This window comes from Lolium rigidum, chromosome 3, assembly GCF_022539505.1.
Source record: "Lolium rigidum isolate FL_2022 chromosome 3, APGP_CSIRO_Lrig_0.1, whole genome shotgun sequence".
Lineage (NCBI taxonomy): Eukaryota > Viridiplantae > Streptophyta > Magnoliopsida > Poales > Poaceae > Lolium > Lolium rigidum.
Genome location: NC_061510.1, coordinates 356,225,294 through 356,235,446, shown reverse-complemented (window position 1 = coordinate 356,235,446; position 10,153 = coordinate 356,225,294). Strand labels below are relative to the sequence as shown.

Below are 10,153 nucleotides of genomic sequence, written 5' to 3'. Positions count from 1 at the left end.
CCCTAAAATTATACAAACGGTGTTCTTGGTGACCAACTCTTGGGTGACCAGCTGAACAAATCTCTACTACTTAAAAAGAAGGAACATGTTCCTCCTTCTCCCCAAACTTTGGTCGTCCTTTTGGTCGTTCCCCGTCGCCCACCTGGGCCAGACCTTCGTGGGCCGTGTCTCATGACTCACGTCGCTTCGTCGTCTCCGCTATCGTCTTATCTGAAACATCAACACCGCTGCCGCCTCCGCTATCTCCGCCTACGCATGCGCCTTCGTCCAAGATCCCTCGCCGCTAGCGCTATCTCCGCGCTCGTCCAACCTCCCACGCCATATCCCCTCTGACTCCCTCTTTCTCGTCCGTCATGGAGCACCGTCCGGACGGCATCGTTGAGGCCCTCACCTGCCTCCACACCTTCGACACCGCCTGCATCTCCGGCGTCATCCGCCTGCCGGAGCCCTTGCCCGTCCTGTGGTCGTCCACATGGATCATGGATCTCCGCTATCGCCACGCCCGTCGACTTCCTCTCTTCCTCAATCGCCACAACCCCGCCCCGCCCCGCCGCTGCCCACGCGTCGCCCCACCCTAACTGTGCCGCCCGCCGCCGGCTCACGTGCCTGCGCTTCGCCGCCAATGCCCCGCTGCTCGACCCTGAGGACGCCGCCCTGATCTCCGGTTGCTCCGGCCTGACATATATACAAGGGCATTTAATGTATCAGCAGAGTATCAACCTTCGTACGTTTTTTTGCCTTGTCCCCATCAGGATTTCTGAAGCTGCAGAATTAATATGTTCTTTTCATCAGTAGGTAAGCCCCATACATGTTTTAGCTATAGACATGTGTACAACTGGATAGAATGATTATATTCTGTACTCTCCAGGTGCTAATACTTAGTTACTTACTGAATATGGTGTACTAATTGGTCTGTAGAATACCTACAACTGACAGGATCTATGTAGCATAAGATCAGACCGACTCTCAAATAACTTTGTGAAGTCCATGCCTAGATCTGACAGGATCTATGTATCATAAGGTCTAACTGAATCACATATAACTTCTTAAAGTCCATGCCTAGATCTAACAGGATCTATTTAGCATAAGATCTAACTGAATCTCATAGCCAGAGCCCTGTTTCTAATTCAGCAGGGTGTTGTGAAGAGCTTGTTACAATTTTGGTAAACTCAGTTGCAACTTAAAAACTACTTTTGTTTTTTTACTTTTTAAATGCAATTTCTAGGTAGTTGGCAATATATCGGTGGATCTTATGAGTTGTGAATTATGATAATTCTTTCTGCAGGCTGGTCAACCTTGGAAAGGGAATGCTGCAGCCCCACCAGATCATCGCTGAGTATAACACTGCAATCCCTGAAGCAGAGCGCGAGAAGCTCAAGGATGGCGCCTTTGAGGATGTACTGAGGGAAATGCAGGTTTGCATCTGGCCTCTCATTGGATTTCAGTATCCATTTTTCACTTTATTTCTTGTTGTAATCAGTTGCACTGTTTTAGTATCATACATGAGGCAATAGTCATTTCCCCATGGGTTGCACTTGCCATCCGTCCTAGGCCTGGTGTCTGGGAGTATGTGAGGGTCAATGTGAGCGAGCTCGCTGTCGAGGAGTTGAGTGTCCCTGAGTACTTGCAGTTCAAGGAACAGCTTGTCGAAGGAAGGTAAAAAGAAACTGTACCATAGAATTGGGATAGTTTACTGATCATTTATTCATTTGGTTCATTTACTATGATGATATTGGATAACATTGTGTAATTCTTTTATATTTCGGGCAGTAACAAAGATTTTGTGCTTGAGCTGGACTTTGAGCCATTCAATGCCTCATTCCCTCGTACTTCCCTGTCGAAGTCAATTGGCAACGGTGTGCAGTTCCTCAGTAGGCACCTGTCATCAAAGCTCTTCCATGACAAGGAGAGCATGTACCCTTTGCCTAACTTCCTCCGTGCGCACAAGTACAAGGGCATGGTAACCTAATCTTTCATTTGTATCTTTGATGTTTATTTAAACTTTGAATTTGGTGGAAGAATGAATATGTATTTAAACTTGTATTCTTGCTCCAGCCTATGATGATGAACGACAAAGTCCGCAGTCTATGTGCTCTCCAGCTGAGGAAGGCCGAGGAGCATCTGTCTGGTCTTCCAGCGGACACCCCGTACTAGGACTTTCACCACAGGTACTTAATGATCATTTTTATGTCATTGTTGTCTGTTCTCGACTAGGAAGCACTAATATTACCGACTGTTCTTTTGATTGAACAAATACAGGTTCCAAGAACTTGGTTTGGAAAAGGGTTGGGGTGACTGTGCCAAACGTGCGCAAGAGACCCTTCACCTACTCCTCGACCTTCTTGAGGCACCTGACCCGTCCACACTTGAGAAGTTCCTTGGTACAATCCCAATGGTGTTCAATGTTGTCATCCTCTCTCCACATGGTTACTTTGCACAAGCCAATGTATTGGGGTACCCTGACACCGGAGGGCAGGTAAAATCCTTCATAGTTTTGGCATGAATAGATGTTCATTTGACTAGACTTGTTCTCATTAATCTTTGTGCTATGATTCCCCAAAGGTTGTCTACATTTTGGATCAAGTCCGTGCTATGGAGAATGAGATGCTTTTGAGGATCAAGCAGCAAGGACTCCATATCACACCACGGATCCTTATTGTAAGTCTGATAACTCATGATAAATAAAAATGTTCAGCTATTTTGTTATGAAACTCGACCTTTTCTTTTCTGTCCCTGCGCAGGTTACCAGGCTTCTCCCTGATGCAACTGGCACAACCTGCGGTCAGCGTCTTGAGAAGGTCCTCGGTATTGAGCACACCCACATCCTTCGTGTGCCATTCAGAACTGAAAATGGAATTGTTCGCAAATGGATATCACGTTTTGAAGTCTGGCCATACCTGGAGACTTTCACTGATGTAGATACATAACCTCAACATCATACCTTTTTCGGTACTCATTTTGTTAACATAAATATCTTATTGACTCTTTCCCCGTTTCTGCAGGATGTGGCGCACGAGATTTCTGGAGAGCTCCAGGCCAACCCTGACCTGATCATCGGAAATTACAGTGATGGAAACCTTGTTGCATGTTGGCTTGCACACAAGATGGGCGTTACTCATGTATGAATTATGTTTACTTTTCTGTTGGGAATATATTTACCTCATATATATTGATCATTTTTCTGATGTTACCTTGGCCATTCGTTGGTATGCAGTGTACCATTGCCCATGCGCTTGAGAAAACCAAGTACCCCAACTCTGACATGTACTGGAAGAAGTTTGAGGATCACTACCACTTCTCATGCCAGTTCACCACTGACTTGATTGCAATGAACCACGCGGACTTCATCATCACAAGTACCTTTCAAGAGATTGCTGGAAAGTAATATTTCTGTACAACTAAACTTTTGTTGTTCATATTCATTTCAGTGTTGTTGTGAAATGTATTTATCTTTTCATGATCTAATGGAAATTCTTCCTTTTTAGCAAGGACACCGTTGGTCAGTACGAGTCTCACATGGCATTCACGATGCCTGGAATGTACCGTGTTGTCCACGGTATCGATGTTTTTGACCCCAAGTTTAACATAGTTTTGCCTGGTGCGGACATGTCCATCTACTTCCCATACTCAGAGTCACAAAGGAGGCTCACCTCACTCCACCCAGAGATCGAGGAGCCTCTCTACAGTGATGTCGACAACGATGAGCACAAGTAAGAAGTGGAGAATTGTTTCTTACTGCTTGTTCTGCATTCGTGGGTTGCCTGTATTGCTGTTAATCTGACTAGATTACATTGTGCAGGTTTGTTCTGAAGGACAGGAACAAGCCAATCATCTTCTCGATGGCTCGTCTGGACCGTGTCAAGAACTTGACTGGTCTGGTTGAGCTGTATGGCCGGAACCCTCGCTTGCAGGAGCTTGTTAACCTTGTGGTTGTTTGTGGTGACCATGGCAACCCATCAAAGGACAAGGAGGAGCAGGCTGAGTTCAAAAAGATGTTTGACCTTATTGAGCAGTACAACCTGAATGGCCATATCCGCTGGATCTCTGCTCAGATGAACCGTGTCCGTAATGCTGAGCTCTATCGCTACATCTGCGACACCAAGGGTGCTTTTGTGCAGGTACCTACAGGTTGCATAAACAGAATCATTTGCCTTGTAAAAAATCTCTGTTCTCATATGCTTCCTTTCTGTGTAGCCTGCATTCTATGAGGCTTTTGGGCTAACTGTCATCGAGGCCATGACCTGTGGTCTTCCAACATTTGCAACTGCATATGGCGGTCCAGCTGGATCATCGTGAATGGTGTCTCCGGCTACCACATTGATCCTTACCAGGGGTGACAAGGCCTTGGCTCTGCTCGTTGAGTTCTTTGAGAAGTGCCAGGGAGACCACAGCCACTGGACCAAGATCTCACTGGGAGGGCTTCAGCGTATTGAGGAGAAGTATGCAACTTATTTTAGTCACTGGTTTCTATTTCTGAGTTTTACCGTTTTGCTGCAACTAACTAAACACTGTCATTTGACCCATGTTATTCAGATACACCTGGAAGCTTTACTCTGAGAGGCTGATGACCCTCACCGGTGTCTATGGCTTCTGGAAGTACGTCTCCAACCTCGAGAGGCGCGAGACCCGCCGCTACCTGGAAATGTTGTACGCGCTCAAGTACCGCACAATGGCGAGCACTGTTCCATTGGCTGTCGAGGGGGAGCCCTCGAGCAAGTGATCTGGCCACCTCTCGGCCGGAAGAAGAAGAAAGGTGGCTTGGATTTCTGAAAGATTTGAGATTTGAGAATGCGTTGGTTTTCTTCCTAGGCGCTGCTCTTTTAGAGTAAAGGTCGAGTTGATGGGCTATTTTGATTCAGTAGTGGGAGTGAGTTGAGATAGAGGGATGTGGTGTGTGCCAGTATGTTGGTTTCTGTCGTGTTCTTTGGATGTTACCTATGAATAATAGTAGCGGCCTTGGCGCTTCTGAAATAATAAGTAGCATCCTTGCTCGTTGCCAAGAAAATCTTTGTTTTTTTTTCTTCTTGAAGAAGTGGCAAAGTGACCTCTGCATCTATCTCTGTCGTTGATATTCAGCACTAACACCTTACATTGCTCTAGGGAAGAGTAAGAAAAGCCGGACCATGAGATTGCTGTAAATTCCTACCAACACAGTTTAGAAATTACAAAATTTGCACATATCAAATTTGCAGATTTAAATCCTGGCTCCGTCCCTGGTTGTATGCCAAGCTTTTTTGAGTCGCGACTCAAGAGTGAGTCGCCCAACCCTGCGACTCAGTGTGAAGTCATGAAAGTCGCTATATAGTGGCGAGCCGCCATGATTTTGAGAAAATGACTTGGCGATTATACATCGAGTTAAAAAGCATGGTATTCTGATAGACATATGTTTTATATGATATTTTAAGGTGAAAACAATTAATTATGATATTGTTCTATTTCAATGGTCTGGATCCTTATTTCTTTTTTATCACTACAGATATCCATGCTACTTTTTGGAGTAACCGCTTTCGGAATTATCACATGATCGATTCTTTGAAGACGTGCTAATTTGGGCTTGTTGTGAAATAAATTTGACCCAATGTAATATGTATGCTATTTTGTAATCATACATATTGTTTGTTGGGTTCTGTGTGCAATCCAGTGATGCAAATGCTCCTTTGAGCATATATGAGAGCTTAGTGTGTTATTTTCTGATTAGATACACTGGTTTGTTATGTTTTTTCGCCGTAAGTAACAACATAATTTGGTTTGTAACACAATATCAGGTTTATTTATATAAAATTGTGGTTTCATATTGTCATGCCAACTTGATGCATTATTAAAAAAATAACCTTGGGAAGTGCAATATATTACATAACAATAGACCAATGATGACGCTGGTGGGCAATCTTGATGACGATCTTCTCTTTGGTGGTGTTTTTGCAGCTTCTGTTGGTAGCCAGGGTGGTTGTGTGTCCCCTCGCGACGGTTGTGCTCCACGACGGTCGGCGAGGGTGTTTGTACCAAAAACTGGCCACCTATTCTTCTCTATTAATGAAAATGACGAATCTTGCCTCGTTTTTTTAAAAAATAGAACAGTGGAATATCTTAAACATCGATCTTGGTAACCTTAATGATCAATACCAATGTCACGAGTGCGTCTAAACTTGCATATCCTACTACAATTTTATTCATCGGCTGTAGTCTGAGACAATTAGTTGGCGTTTGCTTTATTGAACTCAAATTGTCCATTTAAATAAATATACATTAAATGTTTTCAACGACATTTCCGACACCTAAAACGTAATGGGGGTAGTAGTATTGTTTAGTTGGTTGTTAGGAAAGATTTTGCAGAAACCCTCGTGTATTCCACAATTTTGGGATTTTAAATTTGTTGTCCTATGCAACATATAGTTAACACCGTTCTTTTTCCCCACTTTTATTAATGATGTACTAAGGTGACGCAAGTGCAAATTTGAATTTATACTTCCTATTGATTTTCCCCCTCGATTAAACCTAATTAGATTTGGTTAGTAGGTCACAAAGTTTGACATCACTATTTGATGTTTCCTCGGATTACGTGAGATGCCAGACTTTTAAAGCAATGGCAATGCTAAACAAGAGCAAATAAAGGGGGTGGAGATAGCAATGCTAAACCAAGAGCAAATGAAGGGGATGGAGAGGTGGAGTGGAAGAATAGGTCGTGAGACATGACATTTGCAAAGGAGAAGGAGAGAGTCCTCATCCATATATGGACGAGAACCATATTACTTATGTTTCGCGCACATTTATAGACTAAAATAATTGTTTACCGATGAGTAAATTTTTCGTTATCCCGTGGCAACGCACGGGCATTTCTGCTAGTTGATATTATAAAAGGTATTCCGCTACGTATGGCCCAACTGTTAGTGGGTTTTTTCCTTCTATTTTTATTCTTACCCAGCGCCCCACCCAAACTGGTATCGGTAATATTAAGTGAGACGATCCTCCAGGAAAAAAAAGTGAGACGAGGGTTTGGACTTCAGATGGTAGACACTAAATTTACTACTACCTCTATTTCAATGAATAAAACATATATTAGAAAAGTTAAACTACGTAAAGTTTGATTAAGTTGTTAGAAAAAATAGTTAATATGTACAATCCCAACTTAACATCGTTATAGTACATCCTTCAATAAACTTTTCATATGATATCTATATAAATATCCTAGGCCTTATTCATTGGAACAAAGTAAGTATTTAGGATGATAGTACTAATTTTGGTTCTTCCAAGTTTCACCTAATGCATAATCCTCGGAAAATCTCAGGTAGTATTTTGCTAGACCTAGGAACAAATTTCTTAGCAACCCAATATCAACTACCGGAACTTAATTTAAACTAAATCATCGATACTTATTATGAATTGGAGGGAGTTCACTTTCCGGTCCACAAAAAGGATCTTCGAATTTTGTCAATAATCTTGTGGAGCCATTTGGGTTGAGCGATCGTGACCATCTGAAAGATGGGGATGGCTGAGAGCACGACCCGAACAAGAACCAGCCTGCCAACGGTGCAACAATGTTCATGATTTGGGAAATGGATCAAAGGAAGAGAGCTATGTGTATGTTAGGTGGTGGTGGGGGGGGGGGGGGGGATGGCCCCCTACCCCCAAGCTTTGGACAAATTTGTGAAGAGTTTTTTGGGAGTGCCATAGATGAAAAAATAGCCTTTTACCCTCCCAATCACTCTAATTTTACATTTCACCTCCAATAGTTGTTTTCTAGCTTCACCAATTTGATGATGTATACAACCCAATCCACCGAGTTTTAACGGACCAACGCTGTGAGATGATAGCGACAACAATGTGAGACGATAGCGGCAACAATGATATACAGTAAGACCATAAATATCCTAGCATGACAATACACCCATCTTGTTGTATACAACAATGCTTCCTAATAAAAACTTTTTATCCATCCTTTGATTGTTCATATAATATGTTCGGAGCAGCTAGCCTCTCGGATCCTGGTCAATCTTGTTGACCTCAGGTCAAGTTTTGCTAGAGCTAGGAACAAATTCGTTAATAATCCCAGTAGGACAGCCTCCTCGCGTTTGTGTAATAGCGGGAGCTACCTATATACTTCCTCCGATTTCATAATAAATTTGGATGCCCTAGTTTGAATTAGAACTAATTTAAACTAAACTACCGGCACTTATTATGTACCGGAGAGAGTATCTACAATCATACAACTCATAGAATTCACAAACTATATCTTTGACAAATCGAAATTGTTACAAAAAAAATCTCATATTAGGATAGTAGAATTAAGTAGTACATCAATAAGGTAATCAAATGTCCAAAATGATTCTGGCACACTGATGGCTCAGAATCCAAACATGATTTGAATACGATGTACTGCAGATCATGCGTGCCATGGAGAAATACACTAGCTATGGCACTTGTCATGTCCAACCAGGCCCGCCGTTTCCTCCCTTGTCGCCGCGTCTGTCGAGGTTGCCAAAGCCACCGATGGTGTCACTCACGCCAGCGCCACCGGGTGTTCTGAAGTCGCCGCATTTCCAGCCTTCCTGCCATGGCTGCTGTCCCCGCCTCTCCCACCAGGTGCACGGAAGCTGCCTCTCTCGCCATCGGCATGGCCATGGGTGCCGCCAGCGCCGCCTTTTGCGCCTACATCGCCTGCGACTCCAAACCCGCCCTCTGCACCTGCAGCGCCAGCCCCGCCGCGGGTGAGTCTATAGCCGTCGTCTCCTCCTTCGCTGGCCTCGGCCGGTGCGCGCTCTGTAAAACACGCGCGAATGATGGAACCGAAGATGTTGGCGCGTCTGCAACCAGGCGCCCCTGTCCCCTCCGGCGCCTCCTCCTTTCCTGCGGTGGCCGCCGTTCTCCCCAAAACAACCACGGCCATCTTTCGGCCGCCTTGTCCTCGACGGGTGCGTCGGCCTTTCCCGCCGCCGACCCCTCCCGGCAGCGCAGACCAGCCATCTTCACCGCGGGCGTCAAACCACGGAACGAACAGGTTGCCGGCTTGCCGCTGCAGGTCGTATGAGAAGCCCGAGGTTGCAGGTTGTGGTGCAGCGACGGGTTAGAGCAGGCAAGGTCTATTTATATTGCGGTGATCCTGCAGCACGGACTGTGGTCTTCAATCGGAAGTGAAATTAACGGTTTTGTTTCCTATACGGTATTAGCTAGTTACCATAATGTTTCCCTTAACAAAGTCGGAGTAGCATATTCTATACATGGAAACTACTGCACATGTAGCGCGCTATTTTCCTTTCCTGCGAGTGATCTTCCTAAAATCTGCTGCTTCCCTGATTTCCCTCCATATCCCGTCCCCTGCTTCCTTCGACGCCAACTCCGGGTCCGAGTAGGGTAGCCACAGTTTCCATTTTCCCCTTCCAGACTACTCCAGTCGACTTGTAAAAAGGCTGCGAAAGGCTTGGTAAAATTTAGTGCACATTACTTTCATGGTGGTGCGTAGTAGTATTTTTTTATGGTGGTTCTGCAATATTATTTGAAGTTCTAAATGTTATTGTATTTTTCAACATGCTTGGCTAAACTTTACGATGTAGATAGGTGGGTGATGACGTCTTGAAATTCCACCGGCGAGGATGGCGCCTTTCCACCTACCGAGATGCCAAGTTGCCAACACAACGGACACCTATAGGGGCGTACGCAGCAGGGATGCGTCCCACCCCTGATTTTTTTGGAAAACGTTTTATATTTAGTTTTTTAGAATTTTTTTATCACACCTCAGCAGTGAAAAATAGAAATTAAGAAGGTTTGCCCACCATTGTAGTATTTTTGTTCCTCCCCCACTTCCGACACTGATCCCAAGGGCCACAATTGCAAGACAAGTTTTTCAGGGGCCGCTAGCAGATCCTGTCGCTGTGAATTTCATCTCAAGTGGCATTGCACAAACCAAGATATCGGCCAAAATATTTTAGTGTTTTTGGCTATCCACGTCTCCTAGAAAGAAGATGATCGTTCGATGGTAACTTTGGCCTGGCCCCACCACACGCGGGGTCGTGAATCCCTCCCCCTCCCCATATTTTCTTCTCTCTCTGTTTCTTGAAGCCACCCCTATATGCTCTTTTACGAGATTGGTTGCCTCCCAGTGGAGAAGACTTCACCATTTAAAATCCAGAAGGTGAAAAGTATCTCAGACGCAAATCCA

General features: G+C 44.5%; 1 pseudogene; it reads left to right on the top strand.

The window, feature by feature from the left end:
- The first annotated feature begins 353 nt into the window (after positions 1 to 353).
- Positions 354 to 4,720, top strand: LOC124697263 (annotated as a pseudogene).
- The last annotated feature ends 5,433 nt before the right edge of the window (positions 4,721 to 10,153 follow it).